Source organism: Scyliorhinus torazame, chromosome 6 (genome assembly GCF_047496885.1).
Source record: "Scyliorhinus torazame isolate Kashiwa2021f chromosome 6, sScyTor2.1, whole genome shotgun sequence".
Taxonomy (NCBI): Eukaryota; Metazoa; Chordata; class Chondrichthyes; order Carcharhiniformes; family Scyliorhinidae; genus Scyliorhinus; species Scyliorhinus torazame.
The window spans coordinates 168987033-169003363 of record NC_092712.1 but is presented as its reverse complement, the minus strand read 5'-3'; the positions used below and the strand labels follow the sequence as shown (position 1 = coordinate 169003363).

Below are 16331 nucleotides of genomic sequence, written 5' to 3'. Positions count from 1 at the left end.
GTGAACATATGATTCAGTGCTTCCAGATTTGAGAAAGGTGGAATTGGCCAGGTTTCCTGCATCTGAGTAGTATCCAGTTATTGGGAAGTATTTATTTGTGGGTGACAGGTGAAAGATAAATTCAGCTTGTATGTAGCGTCTTCTGTTGTCGAAAAGGTGACCAATACTTATTGTTTAGCCTCACACATGATGAATGGATATTCACTTGAACTATTGCCAGAGTTCTTGGAACTGTAACCAAGGATAAATCGCTTCATTTAGAAGAAGGTGTGCAAATTGAAAACAAATATCAGCAGAAATTTCCTAAATTGGATGTCAGCCAGTGAGTTACTATTAATTACTGAAAGGGAAACAGTATTCTTTGCACAAGATTGAACTCAAAACATTCATGCCGATTTCATGAATGCAAATTTAAAAATCCAGTGCAAGCTAAAACACATTTTGCCACACTAGTCTCAGCTACTTAACGCAGCAAAACACTGCAAAAGATTGATTACTTCTCCATCAGGGAGATATGAAGGGGGGGGTGTTATGTTATCAGAGTAACACCATTACTGGTGTAATGTCGTCTGTTACATAATGATGTCATCGGACCCTGTTTGAGCAACATCTTGTTAATAAACCCCTTGCATTGTGTTATACAAACTCGACATGGGCCACCTCCGATTCTTTCTCTTTGTGGCTACAACAAGGAATATAACAAATGAGAAACTGTCAACGAGATCTGGGAGAAACTTTTGGCGATGATTGTGAGCCAGAAGAAGGAATCATCGATGGAGATCCCAGGCCCATACACCATCAGGAGTGAGGCTGGGAGAAAAATTATCGACTTTCAAGGCAAAATCATCGCTGTGGCAAGCAAAAACAACTGTCAAGTAAATACTTGGACACTGTACAGTTTGTCCTGGGGTGTCGGTGAATCATCCGATTGATCGCGACAGCCGCTTGTGCAAATAAAAGGGTTTTCAAAAAGGCAAAATAGCTATTGGACAACTGAGAGTTTCTGGGGGCTTACATCAAATGAAGGATCAGATTTTTCAGTACACTTAGTGTTGTAGTGGGTAGAGCTGTGAAGGCCGCGCACAAGGTACTGAAACGGGCCGCGAAAATTCAAACCTACGGGGCTGCCGACTCTGCAATTGACTGCCCAGGAACGATAGCTTGGTACAGAAACAGCTGGTGTGCTTGTGCACTGTGAGTTTGTCTGCTTTAGATAGAGAGAAAGTAAATGGCAGGGAAGACAGGCTGTAGGCTGAGTAGCACACATCAGGAAGCTGCAAACCAAAATGGAGGGAAGAAAAGACGCCATGGATGCGTTTGATGAGGAGGAGGAGACATGGAACTCTTATGAGGAAAGGTTCCAGTTGCTTCTTAAAGCCACTCAGACACCAGCAGATGTGAAAACTCCAACCTTTCTCAGCTCAGTTGGGAGGAAAACATTAATTTAGTTCACCCAGTTAAACCTGGAGACAAGCCAGATAATGAGTTAATGACTGTCTTGCAAAAACATTTCTCTTCCGTCACAATTAATAGCTGAAAGATTCCATTTTCACCATTGAGCACAGGAGGAAGGGTAAAACCTTTCACAGTTTGTTGCATCATTGCGAATTTGGCCAGACTTTGGACACTTTGTGACTGGTTGGTTTGTGGCCTCAGGAATGAAGCCATCCAAAGGGAATTGGTGACTGAAGGTACATTAACCCTAAAACCTGCTATAGAAATCGCAACATTGATAGAACCTGCTGCGAGAGAAGCTTCGTTGATTGGAGTTTGAGCTAAAATCCCGTAAGAAAAGATCCACCAAAATCCGACCATGTCATCACTGCAACGTAATGGGACAAATGGGTGGAGATTGTTGGAAAAAGGAGAACAAATGAAAAACTTGTGGTAAAGTTCTTCACATTGCCAAGACATGCTGGTCACACCAACGTTCATCAGCACAATATAAGTGTACTAAGAAAAATACTGCAAAGCCTACATGGCGAGTTTACCAGTTTAGTGATCCAACTGAAGGTTCACCGAGTAAGTGTCAAAATCAGCTTAAGGAATGTAAGCTCGGCATTCTAGCAGTACAAGGACACCAGTAATGATTTTGGGTCTGTCAAAAATTAAATGGGAACACTATTAAGATGGAAATGGATACAGGAGCTGCAGTATCACTTATACCTGGATCGATATACCATCAGAAATTGAAGTATCTGTCATTGCAAACATCTGATATGGTCTTGAGGACATATACCAAGGAGGTTGTGCCGCTGAAGGGCTTCGTCAAGATGCCCATGGACGTTAACGAGCAGAAAGTGGAGTTGCCTATTCACATTGTTCAAGGATTTTTTGGGAAGATTTCGCTTCAGGAGAATTAAGGTAAACTGGGCCATGGTGAACTAACTTGTATGCAAAGGTATTTGAGAAGTCACTTGGATCCACGACTAGGGTCGAAGTAAAACTGAAGATAAAGGCAGACAGCCTAAGTGTTTGAAAGCACGTACTGTACCCTATGGTATTCAACCTAAAGTGGAAGAAGAACTCAAGAGGTTACTGAAGACCGGAGTCATTGAGCCTGTTACCACCAGAGATTGGGCACCCCCATTCTTCTCAGTCTTAAAGAAAGATAGTCTTGGAATCAATAATTTTTGTAGCGCAGCTCCTGAATCAGGTGAGACTCACCTGATGAAGGAGCTACACTCCGAAAGCTAGTGATTCCAAATAAACCTTTTGGACTTTGACCTGGTGTTGTAAGACTTCCTACTGTGCCCACCCCAGTCCAATGGCAGCATCTCTATATTAAAGAAAAATGGTTTAGTACAAATATGCGGGGATTTCAAAATGGGTATCAACCCTGTATTACGTGTTGATCAAAACCCTTTATCACTTATCAAAGATCTTTTTGCAGGCCTCTCAGGCAGCCAACAATTTAGCAACATTAATCTCTCCCAGGCCTATCTGCAAATGAACGTACATAAGAACTAAAACCAGGAGTCGGCAATTCAGCCCCTCTAGCCCGCTCCGCTATACAATACGATCTCTTCTTGGTCTCAACTTTACTTTCCTGCTCAGTCTCCATAACCCTTCAACCCATTTGTAATTAAAAGTCTGTCAATCACCTCCTTAAATTTACTCAAATCCCCAGTTTCCACCACATTCTGGGGAAGTGAATTCCAAGGATTCGCAACCCTCGGAGAGAAGTAATTTCTTCTCATCTCTGCTTTAAATCTGCTACCCCTTATCCTAAAACTATGACCTCTCCTTCTAGATTGCCCCACAAGAGGAAACAGCCCCTCTGCGTCTACTTTATCGATACCTTCTATTATCTTATATACCTCATAGAACATAGAACATAGAACGATACAGTGCAGTACAGGCCCTTCGGCCCACGATGTTGCACCGAAACAAAAGCCATCTAACCTACACTATGCCATTATCATCCATATGTTTATCCAATAAACCTTTAAATGCCCTCAATGTTGGCGAGTTCACTACTGTAGCAGGTAGGGCATTCCACGGCCTCACTACTCTTTGCGTAAAGAACCTACCTCTGACCTCTGTCCTATATCTATTACCCCTCAGTTTAAAGCTATGTCCCCTCGTGCCAGCCATTTCCATCCGCGGGAGAAGGCTCTCACTATCCACCCTATCCAACCCCCTGATCATTTTGTATGCCTCTATTAAGTCTCCTCTTAACCTTCTTCTCTCCATCGAAAACAACCTCAAGTCCATCAGCCTTTCCTCATAAGATTTTCCCTCCATACCAGGCAACATCCTGGTAAATCTCCTCTGCACCCGCTCCAAAGCCTCCACGTCCTTCCTATAATGCGGTGACCAGAACTGTACGCAATACTCCAAATGCGGCCGTACCAGAGCTCAGTACAGCTGCAACATGACCTCCTGACTCCGGAACTCAATTCCTCTACCAATAAAGGCCAACACTCCATAGGCCTTCTTCACAACCCTATCAACCTGGGTGGCAACTTTCAGGGATCTATGTACATGGACACCTAGATCCCTCTGCTCATCCACACTTCCAAGAACTTTACCATTAGCCAAATATTCCGCATTCCTGTTATTCCTTCCAAAGTGAATCACCTCACACTTCTCTACATTAAACTCCATTTGCCACCTCTCAGCCCAGCTCAGCAGCTTATCTATATCCCTCTGTAACCTGCTACATCCTTCCACACTATCGACAACACCACCGACTTTAGTATCGTCTGCAAATTTACTCACCCACCCTTCTGCGCCTTCCTCGAGGTCATTGATAAAAATGACAAACAGCAACGGCCCCAGAACAGATCCTTGTGGTACTCCACTTGTAACTGAACTCCATTCTGAACATTTCCCATCAACCACCACCCTCTGTCTTCTTTCAGCTAGCCAATTTCTGATCCATATCTCTAAATCACCCTCAATCCCCAGCCTCCGTATTTTCTGCAATAGCCTACCGTGGGGAACCTTATCAAATGCTTTGCTGAAATCCATATACACCACATCAACTGCTCTACCCTCGTCTACCTGTTCAGTCACCTTCTCAAAGAACTCGATAAGGTTTGTGAGGCATGACCTCCCCTTCACAAAGCCATGCTGACTATCCCTGATCATATTATTCCTATCTAGATGATTATAAATCTTGTCTGTTATAATCCCTTCCAAGACTTTACCCACTACAGACGTGAGGCTCACCGGTCTATAGTTGCCGGGGTTGTCTCTGCTCCCCTTTTTGAACAAAGGGACCACATTTGCTATCCTCCAGTCCTCTGGCACTATTCCTGTAGCCAATGATGCCATAAAAATCAAAGCCAAAGGTCCAGCAATCTCTTTGCTGGCCTCCCAGAGAATCCTAGGATAAATCCCATCAGGACCCGGGGACTTATCTATTTTCAGCCTGTCCAGAATTGCCAACACCTCTTCCCTACGTACCTCAATGCCATCTATTCTATTAGCCTGGGTCTCAGCATTCTCCTCCACAACATTATCTTTTTCCTGAGTGAATACTGACGAAAAATATTCATTTAGTATCTCGCCGATCTCTTCAGACTCCACACACAACTTCCCATCCCTGTCCTTGACTGGTCCTACTCTTTCCCTAGTCATTCGCTTATTCCTGACATACCTATAGAAAGCTTTTGGGTTTTCCTTGATCCTACCTGCCAAATACTTCTCATGTCCCCTCCTTGCTCGTCTTAGCTCTCTCTTTAGATCCTTCCTCGCTACCTTGTAACTATCCATCGCCCCAACTGAAACTTCACACCTCATCTTCACATAGGCCTCCTTCTTCCTCTTAACAAGAGATTCCACTTCTTTGGTAAACCACGGTTCCCTCGCTCGACGCCTTCCTCCCTGCCTGACCGGTATATACTTATCAAGAACACGCAGTAGCTGATCCTTGAACAAGCTCCACTTATCCAGTGTGCCCAACACTTGCAGCCTACTTCTCCACCTTAGCCCCCCCAAGTCACATCTAATGGCATCATAATTGCCCTTCCCCCAGCTGTAACTCTTGCCCTGCGGTGTATACTTATCCCTTTCCATCATTAACGTAAACGTCACCGAATTGTGGTCACTGTCCCCAAAGTGCTCTCCTACCTCCAAATCCAACACCTGGCCTGGTTCATTACCCAAAACCAAATCCAACGTGGCCTCGCCTCTTGTTGGCCTGTCAACATATTGTGTCAGGAAACCCTCCTGCACACACTGTACAAAAAACGACCCATCTAATGTACTCGCCACACCTCCCCCTCTTTTGCCTCCTTCTCTGAGCTTACTAAAACACCTAAACCCCGGAACCTGCAACATCCATTCCTGTCCCTGCTCTATCCATGTCTCCGAAATGGCCACAACATCGAAGTCCCAGGTACCAACCCATGCTGCCAGTTCCCCTACCTTATTTTGTATACTCCTGGCATTGAAGTAGACACACTTCAAACCACCTACCTGAACACTGGCCCCCTCCTGCGACGTCAAATCTGTGCTCCTGACCTCTATACTCTCATTCTCCCTTACCCTAAAACTACAATCCAGGTTCCCATGCCCCTGCTGCATTAGTTTAAACCCCCCAAAGAGCACTAACAAATCTCCCCCACCCAGGATATTTGTGCCCCTCAGGTTCAGATGTAGACCATCCTGTCTGTAGAGGTCCCACCTTCCCCAGAAAGAGCCCCAGTTATCCAGAAATCTGAATCCCTCCTGCCTGCACCATCCCTGTAGCCACGTGTTTAATTGCTCTCTCCCCCTATTCCTCATCTCACTATTACGTGGCACGGGCAACAACCCAGAGATAACAACTCTGTTTGTTCTAGTTCTGAGCTTCCATCCTAGCTCCCTGAAAGCCTGCCTGACATCCTTGTCCCCTTTCCTACCTATGTCGTTAGTGCCAATGTGGACCACGACTTGGGGCTGCTCCCCCTCCCCCCTAAGGACCCGGAAAACACGATCCGAGACATCACGTACCCTTGCACCTGGGAGGCAACATACCAAACGTGAGTCTCTCACGCTCCCACAAAATCTCCTATCTGTGCCCCTGACTATCGAGTCCCCAATTACTAATGCTCTGCTCCTCTTCCCCACCCCCCCTTCCCTTCTGAGCAACAGGGACAGACTCCGTGCCAGAGGCCCGTACCCCATGGCTTACCCCTGGTAAGTCGTCCACCCCACAAGTATCCAAAGCGGTATACTTGTTTCTCAGGGGAACGACCGCAGGGGATCCCTGCACTGACTGCTTTTTCCCAGTCCCTCTTACAGTTACCCATCTATCTCCAATCTTTGGTGTAACTAATTCCCTGAAGCTGCTATCTATGACCCCCTCTGCCTCCCGAATGATCCGAAGTTCTTCCAACTCCAGCTCCAGTTCCCTAACTCGGTCTTGGAGGAGCTGGAGATGGCAGCACTTCCTGCAGGTAAAATCAGCAGGGACACTAACGGCATCCCTCACCTCAAACATCCTGCAGGAGGAACATTGCACTCCCTTCCCTGCCATCCCTCTAACTTTCTACCAAGATCTGGCTAACAACTAAATTAAATTTAAAAAAATAATAATAATAATAATAAAATATGGTACTTACCTCACACCAATGGGTTTTATTATTAGGTTAGAGGAGGAGGGCGGGTGGGAGACACCACACGTGTAGTGTCTCGGGTTTCCTCTCCACCAGAATTTATTGGTGAGGGTCTTCCTAGAAGTCCGCGGGTCGAACTTCCTGTTTCCGCCTTAAACACTAAAATTTAAAAAAAACAGCAAAGAGAGACCGAAAACGGGACCAGGTAAGTGTTTACCGCTGAAATTGACTAGCCTGCTCCTGTGAAGGTCTCCCAGAAATCACTAACGCACCGCTCCCGCTGAAATCGACTGGCCTGCTCCTGCAAAGACAAGTGTTTTTAAAGGAGAGACTTACCTCCCAGAAATCACGTGCGCACTGCTCCCGCTGAAATTGACTAACCTGCTCCGCTCCCGCTGAAATCGACTGGCCTGCTCCTGCAAAGACAAGTGTTTTTAAAGGAGAGACTTACCTCCCAGAAATCACTTGCGCACTGCTCCCGCTGAAATTGACTAACCTGCTCCGCTCCCGCTGAAATCGACCTCAATTGGATCTCTCATTCTTCTAAACCCAGGACAGTAAGGGCCTAAACTGCTCAATCTCTCTTCATAAGACAAATCCCTCATCTCTGAAATCAATCTAGTAAACCTCCTCTGAAGTGGCTCCAATGCAATTACATCCTTCCTCAGATAAGGAGACTAAAATTATACAGGACTCCAGGTGCAGCCTCACCAAAGCCATATACTGTTGCAACAATACTTCCCTACTTTTATACTCTATTACTTTAGCTATAAAGCTCAAAATTCCATTTGCCTTCCTTATTACCTGCTGTACCTGCATCCTAGTTTTCTGCGATTCATGCACAAGGACACACAGGTCCCTTTGCACCAAAGCAGTCCGAAGTTTCTCTCCATTTAGATAATAAATTGCCTTTCCATTTTTATTACCAAAATGGATAACATCACACTTATCCATGTTAAATTCCATCTGCAAAATTTTGGCCCAGTCCCCTAACCTATCTATATCCATTTGTAAATTTCTTATTTCCTCATCACAACTTACTATCCAACCTATTTTGGCTTCATCTGCAAATTTGACTATAATACCTTCCATCCCTGTATCCAAGGCATTATATATATTGTAAATAATTGGGGTTGAGGATGCTGTTGTGAGGTTGGGTGCTGGGGTCCTGCGAGGTGGTGGCATGCATGATTGAGGTGACATTGCAGGGGGTGATGGAAGGGTGCAGTGCAGAGAGGAGACAGGGAGCACTTACCCTGGCGGATCAGAGTAGGTCATTCATCTTTTTTCTGCATTGCACACCCACCCTCTTGGTCAGGGTGGCATTGACCAGTGATGCTACGGCCTCCCAGGCGCGATTTGTCACCTTGCTAGACTGCCTCCTCTAAGCTCAAGGGTATACTATAGCCAGCCTCTCCTCCGCAGCATCCAGTAAACAGCTGAGGGCCCCCTGCATAAATCCAGGAGCTGGTATCCTAGCTGCCACCTTCCTGGCTTGAATGAGAGCAAGTGTTGTGGAGCCATTAAATACAGTGTCCTCTTCATTGACATGACGGGAATGGTGGGAATCGCACTGATTTTCATGCCAGCAGTTTGTCGTTTTTTATCGGAAAATTCCTCCTGCCTTGTCCAGAAGAAAGGAAATCATGTTTATAAAGGAATGATCCAGAAGCTGCAAAATAAATTCATACAAATAAATCCTAATTGGAAACACAGAAGTTCCAAATAGTACATCTTTGTTCGCATGGAAATGAACATTTCTTTTGTTGGATACACTCCAGAATTTTCAACCATTTCATGCAGTCCTTTGCTTTCTCCATTATTTTTACTTTATCCTGATTTGTTTATTAGTAATTATCGATGCCCTGTTTATCTTTTACTGAGTTTGTTCAATTTTAGGTGGATCTGGGGCCATTTATCATCACTTCCAAGATTTTAGAAATATATACAAAAATTCAGCCTAGGATAATACAATGTCTCCTGATCTTCTTTTCAATTCAAGGAGTTTAATTACAAAGTATTGTTGCACTCTATTTACATCATTATTGTGGGGCCACAATTATTTCAAAATAAAGATAATGATATGGACGAGGGAAATGAGTGTACCATTGCCAAGTTTGCGGATGAAGTAAAAATAGGTGGGAAAGAAAGTGGTGAGAATGACACAGAAGCAGTGATTTAATGGTCGTGCTACTGCAGACACAAAATCTGTAATGGCCACTAAATATGATGAGAAGCCAATAAACAATTTCAGAATGTGATTCTCCCCACCAGAGTCCAATGACATAATCAGGTTCATGCCCAGGAAGGGTGCGAGCCTGATTAGCGTTGATCATTATAAATTTAAATGTCATTAGCGGGCTTAACGTTGCTATTTTAGCCATCTCCATATTGTCTCACCCAGAAAGCATGACACCACACCTGCGGGAATCTCTACTATTTTCAAAATCAAAATCCAGTTGTGATGACCATGCTGGCACACAAGTAAGTATAGCCCCCAAGTGGTAAGGGACACGCCTGGGCAATGCCCTGGCACTTCCCCCTGGCACCTTAGCAGTGCCATCCCGATAGTGCCAGTGGGTGGCCCTCTGGGGAGCCCACATGGGGGCGGGTTTCTCTGTGTGTTGCAGTGGGGGGAAAGTGGGCTGATGCCTGTGAGGGGTTAGTGCTAGTGCCTTTGGCGGCCTTTGAGTGGGCCAATACTTGCAAGATGGAGTGGTCTTGGTGAGGGGAGTGCTCCGCTACTTGCTTGGTGGAGAGGGAATGCCCCGATACTTGTGTGGTGGGGGGGGAAATGTGGTGTACTGTCCTGATACTTGAGTGGTGGGGCAGGTGGAGGGTGCTCTTCCGGATCCGTGTTGGGAGTGCTGGGGAAGTTGCTTTTTAATGGCAATCGGGGCACCCTTTAAAGATGACGCCCTGATCTCTGTGGAGCCAGCTTTGCTGACTCTATCAGGCCCCGCCCCACCAGAGTAATGGCTCAAACCACGCACCCAGATTCTCTGTGCACTGACTGCCAGAAATTCTGGAGTGAGAACTTGGCTGTGCATCTGGAGAGATGCACACAATTCTCAGTTTGAACCTGACATTGACAAATTTTAGGAAAATTCCGTTCCGAGAGTCTATGGATGGATATATACAAGTTAAGTGAGTATGCAAAAACTTGGCAGATGTAATATATGTAGGAAAATGTGAAGTTATGCACTTTGGTGGGAAGAATAAAGGAACAGAATACGATTTAAATGGAGAAAGACTGGAAAAACAGCACAGAGGGATTTTGGGGGTCCTCATGCATAAATCACAATAAGCTAGCATGCAAGTTTAACAGGCCATAGGAATGGGTTGAGCAACGGTTGAAGTTCCAGGGTGCTTCCATCCAAAAATGGATGAATCTGTCGCCCGAACATGACACCGGTTGGCCGCGATGGAAGTAGAGCTTTTCAACGGCGCTGAGGATCCGTGTTCGAATCCCGGCCCTGGGTCACAGTCCGTGTGGATTTGCACATTCTCCCCCTATCAGCATGGGTTTCATCCCCACAATCAAAGATATGCAGGATAGGTGGATTGGCCACGTTAAATTGCCCCTTAATTGGAAAAAATAATTGGGTATTCTAATTTTATATTTTTAAAAAATGGAAGTGGAGCTTTCCCTGATTGCCAACAGTTTTAAAAAGGTATGGGATAGAGTGGACAAGCTGGGGAGTGTTCTCGCAAAGAGACTGGAAGGTTCACAACCATCGGAGTATGTGGCACAGATGCTGCGGAAGCTGGTAGGGGAGGAGGTTTTTAATCACCCCAGAGGTGGATCGTGGATACAGGGTGTGGTATTATAGGTATTACGGTACCTGATAGGCTAAAGCACCATTGGTGGAAACTGCATGCTTTCTATTGGTTAGAATGTATGATAGCTCCGCCCTGCTAGGCGGGGTATAAGAACCCGTCCCGCCCCAGCAGCCTTCATTCTGTACCTGAGCTGCGGGGGGAAACGTCTAGCTTATTAAAGCCTTCAGTTGGACGACAACCTCGCTTTAGTGGTCATTGATCGTGCATCACAGGGCACTGGGAAGGAAACCGAAGGCAGGTGAACAACCAAGAGTGATTGTGGTGCGTTTGCATCGATTCCTGGACGAGGATAATGCCAGGCAAGTGAAGAAAAGCATGTGGGAAGGGAGCGTAATTAGGATATACCCCGATTGGGGTACAGAACTGGCTAAACGCCGTGCCGATTTTAATAAAGTCAAGGCAGTCCCCCAAAATGAAGGTGTGGGATATGGTATGCCGTATCTGGCCAGCTTGTGGATCACCTTCCGTAAATAGGAATACTTCTTGGACACCCCGTAGGAGGCGGATAAGTTTCTTTGAGACCAAGCGATTGGGAATATGTTAAAATGTTCTTGTTCTGAGTTGTTGGGGATTGTGTTATTAGTTTGATTGCTGTGTATTCTAACGCTGTGCATTCTAATACTGTTACTATGTTCTTCTATCCATCGCTCTTCTCTCGGTTTTCTTCTTCGTTCCTATGAGGCGGGACTGGTGCTCACAAGCTGGAGGGATGGGGAGGGGGGTATCTACTAACTCAGGCACTTTCCTTTTTATTTGTCTGGGATCGGGTGTAGGTGTTTTGGCAGGTACAGGGTAGTTGTGGGCTTCGTGTGGGGGCCACCATGCTGGTGTGAAAACCAGTAAATGGAAGAGAGTGGAGGACAAAATGGTGTGAGGAGGGTAGGGTTTTGTATATTTCTTTCTTTTGGTTTAACTTGAGGGTGGGGAGGGTGGGGGAATTGGAAGGGGATTGAGGGGGTTATGGGATAGCTGACGGTTTGAGTTTTGTTAAGGTGCTGCGATGTGGGAGTTGACGGCAGTGGAAGACTGGCAGTGGCCCCATAAGGTGCGGCTTGAGGACCTGCGGGGCTTGGCTCAAACAGAAATATGTCTGATTGTCAGGGGGGAGGGGGCAGGTGCCCCCTCACTCGATTGGTAACTTGGAATGTTCAAGGCCTGAACGGTCCTCTTAAAAGGTTGCCCATATTTGCTCATCTGAAGAGCTTGGGGGCGGACTTGATGTTTCTTCAGAAGACTCATTTGAAGGTGGCAGATCAGATAAGGCTGAGAAAGGGATGGTTGGTCAGGTGTATAACTCTGGTCTGGATATGAAGGAGAGGTGTGGCCATAGTAATAAGTAGAAGGGTGCCTTTTTCAATGAAGAGGTTCATTGCTGAACCGAGCAGTCGATATGTTTTGGACAAGTTGCTGATTCCTAAAGTTGTAGTGACAGGGTACTCGGCGATCGTGGTGTCTGACCACGTCCCTCATTGGATGGACCTGCGGGCGGAAAAAACGCCCACTTGTAGACCTCAGTGGAGATTTGACGTTGGTCTCCTTGTGGCTAAGGGATTATGTGAGAGATTGAAAGGGGTTATTCTTAATTATATAGATCAGAATGACATGAGGTCTCCACCGAGGTGTTATGGGAGGCACTCGAAGGCTGTGGGTTAGGGGAGATTTTATTTTGATCCAGGCACAAAGGCTAAGGGTAGAGCGAGAAGAGCAATCGAGATTGGTGGAGGTGATCTTAGCGGTTGATCACACATTCCTGGAATCACAGGATGACGTACTGTTGAGGGAGCGTCAGAGGCTTTAGATGGAGTTTAATTTGGTCACCTCAGAGGAGGTGGTGAGACAGCTGCGCAGAGCCATGGGGTTCTTGCACGAACATGGAGAGAAGTCTGGTAGGATGCTTGCCCATCAAATAAGGAAGCAGACGGCTACTGGGACTCTAGGTAGACTTAGGAGCGAGTGGGGAGAGGCGGTCACGGACCCTGCAGGGATTAATAAAATCTTCTTGTCCTTCTATTGAAGGCTATACCAATAGGAACCGCCACAAGGGAACGAACTGAGACGTGGATTCCGAAATGTGTTGGAGCTCCTGATTGTGGGTAGGCTAGGGTGCAAGGATTGGGGGCTCCGGTAGGTCTGCAGGAGATGCTGGGATGTGTGAATTCGATGCAGTCAGGGAAGGCTTGGGACCGGACGGATTCTCAGCCGAATATTATAAACATTTTGGTATGCTGCTGGGTGCGTTAATGGTACGGATGTACAATGAGGCACTGGAGAGGGGCTTGCTCCCCCCAGTGCTTTCGCAGGCTTCCATCTCCCTTATCCAAAAAAAGGATAAGGATCCTGAGCAACGCGGATCTTGCCGTTTGATTTCCCTCCTGAATGTAGATGCAAATCTTCTGGCCAAGATTTTGGCCACCCGTATTGAGGGTCATGTGCCGGAAGTGATTGGAGAGGATCAAACTGGCATTGTAAAAGGCAGAGAGCATTGGCATCCAATATTCGGAGGCTGCTTGACATAATCATGATGCCCGCTGAAGGAAATGGGATGGAGGTTGTGCCGTCAAGGGATGCTGAGAAGGCCTTCAACCGAGTGAAATGGCGTACCTATTTGACGTTCTGGAGTGATTAGGGTTCAGAAAGTGATTTATTGTCAGGGTCAAACTGTTGTATATAGCCCCGAAGGCAAACATTTCCATGATTATGGGTTTAGTTCTGAGTATTTTACTCTGCAACATAGGACAAGGCAGGGGTGCCCACTCTCTCCTTTGATATTCGCTCTTGCGATCGAAACTTTGGCAATGGCTCTTCGGACGTCTGGAGAGTGGAAAGGTATTAAGCGGGGGGGAGTGGAACATCAGCTTTCTTTGTATGCGGACAACCTCGTGCTGTATGTTTCCAACCCCTTGGAGTCTCTTGAAAAGATCCTGAGAATTTTGAGTGAATTCAGCTCCTTCTCCAGATACAAACTTAATACAGCAAAGAGTGTGGGCGGGGGGTGGGGGGTCCCCATATTAAAAGAGTTTGCCTGGAGAGGAGTAGATGAGGGGGTGGCCTGGCCCTTCCCAATTTTCAATATTACTACTGGGCTGGTAATATTGTTATGTCCGAAGATGGTTGTTGGGCCAGGGGTCGGTATGGGGCAGAGTGGAAGAGGCCTCGTGTGGAGGGACTTCATCGGTTTTGGCTCCCCTTCCTTTTTCGCTGGGTAGGTATTCATCAAACCCAGTGGTGGCTTCCACTTTGAGGGTTTGGAACCAGTGGCGATTACATTTTGGCTTGGAGGGCATGTACAGGAAGGTTCCGATTAGTAGTAACCACAGATTCATTCCAGCGTGCTTGGATGCCAGGTTTAAGGAATGGGACTGCTTGGGGATCCAATACTTTGAGAACCTGTTCTTGGGTGGGAGGTTTTCAGACCTAACTGAGCTGATGGATGGTTATATTACTTTGTGTAATACATATATTACTCTGTTAAACCAGCCGAGTTGTTGAAATGAGCAGTAGTCTTGTAAAGATAAACTAATTTATTGAGTAATATAAATAAATATTGTGAGTTCTTTTTACTTAATACTCAACTAGTAAAACAAAGAGCTAATTGCAGAGATAACTAATTAAATTATACAATACAATGCTTTGATACCTAATCACTTCTCTCTCTAGCTTTCCTATGTCTGTTCTCTCTGTACGCCTGATACACACTCCTTCAGAAAGAACAGGAAAGCTATTAATATAGATCCTGATAGTGAGACGTCTAGGGCAGGATTCTCCGACCCCCCGCCGGGTTATCCGGTGCCGGGGATTTGGCGGGGGCGGGAATTGCGCCACGCTGGTCGGCGGCCCCCCCGGTGATTCACTGGTCCGCGATGGGCCGAATGGCCGCCCGTTTTCGGTCCCGCCAGTGTATGTTACACCAGGTATTTGCCGGTGGGACCTGGCTGCGCGAGTGGCCTCCGGGGTCCTCGGGGGGGGGGGGGGGGGGGGGGGTGCGGGGGGATCTGGCCCCGGGGGCTGCCCCCAGGGTGGCCTGGCCCGCGATCGGGGCCCACTGATCCGCGGGCGGGCCTATGCCGTGGGGGCACTCTATTGTTCCGCGTTGGCCACTGTGGTCCTCCGCCATGGCCGACGCGGAGATGATCCCCCCCCTGCGCATGCGCTGGGATGACGCCAGCACACGCTGGCGCTCCCGCGCATGTGCCAACTCGCGTCGGCCAGTGGAGGCCCTTCGGTGCCGGTTGGCACGGCGCCAAGCCCCTTCCCCGCCAGCCGGCGCAGCGCAAACCACTCCAGGGCCGGCCTAGCCCCTGAAGATGCGGAGGATTCCACACCTTTGGGGCGGCCCGACGTCGGAGTGGTTCACGCCACTCCTCGGCGCCGGGACACCCCACCCCGCCGGGTAGGGGAGAATTCTGCCCCTCATGTTCAATTGCCTGTACTAGCATTACATGTATTGATCATGTATATTGATATACAGAGATCACTACAATGGAGGCCAATCAAATGGCCAGCGGTAATGAGTTTAGATACCTCCAGATAAGGGTCATTTGAGTAAAGAGTTGAGTTTGTTCCCAATGTCGCCGCCCTTGGATCTACTGGACAGCCTCCTCTCGAATGATGAGGTTGGGGAGGGTAAGATCTCCAATATGTATGCTGCGTTGGCCAGTAGGGAGCAAGTCTCGTTGGTGATGTTGTGGCAGAAATAGGAGGAGAAGTTGGGAGATGCGGGGCTGGATTTGGGAGGCAGCATTGCGTCAGGTTAATACATCCTCGTCGTGTGCTAAGCTCAGTCTTATACAGTTTAAGGTTGTGCACAGAGCACATATTACACCGGCTAGGCTGAGCCAGTTCTTCTTGGAATTGGCTGATCAATGTACACGATGTGCCGGATCCCCTGCGAATCACGTCCACATGTTCTGGCCCTGTCCAAAATTAGTGTTGTTTTGGAAGGGTGTACGGACGTATTGTCACGGGTGGAGGGGGTGGCGGTCACGTCTTCCCCATGGATAGCTATCTTTGGTGTGTCTGAGGATCCTGGTGTCATGGTGGGAAAGGGGGCTGACGTCGTGGCATTCGCCTCCCTACTCGCTCGAAGGAGAATTTTGCTTAATTGCACTTACGGGACGTTGCTGAGTTCCTTCATTTGGAGAGAATCAAGTTCGCCATTGGAGGTTCGGATGAAGGGTTCTCCATGAGGTGAAAGCTGTTAATCAACCTTTTCAAGAACTGCTGGACCGTCGGCGGGAGAAGGGGGGAAATAGTAATTGCTTTGGACTGTTAAGGGGAGGGGGGTACTTTATTTTGTTTTACTAAAAAATAAAAATGTGTACTCTCTTTTTTGTTGAGGGCATTGGCATCATATTTGTATATATATAGGGGTCTCCTGTTGTATTGTATTGTTATAGTGTTATATATATTTTTAATATGTTATGCAGTATTCGTTGTTGT

The 16331-nt window shown here is 47.0% G+C and overlaps 1 protein-coding gene across 1 annotated transcript in view; it reads left to right on the top strand.

Annotated features, from left to right (window-relative positions):
• The window catches only part of col28a1a (collagen, type XXVIII, alpha 1a), a 321284-nt gene that overhangs the window by 151479 nt on the left and 153474 nt on the right, over positions 1 to 16331 (top strand). The gene's annotated exons all lie outside the window — the stretch shown is intronic.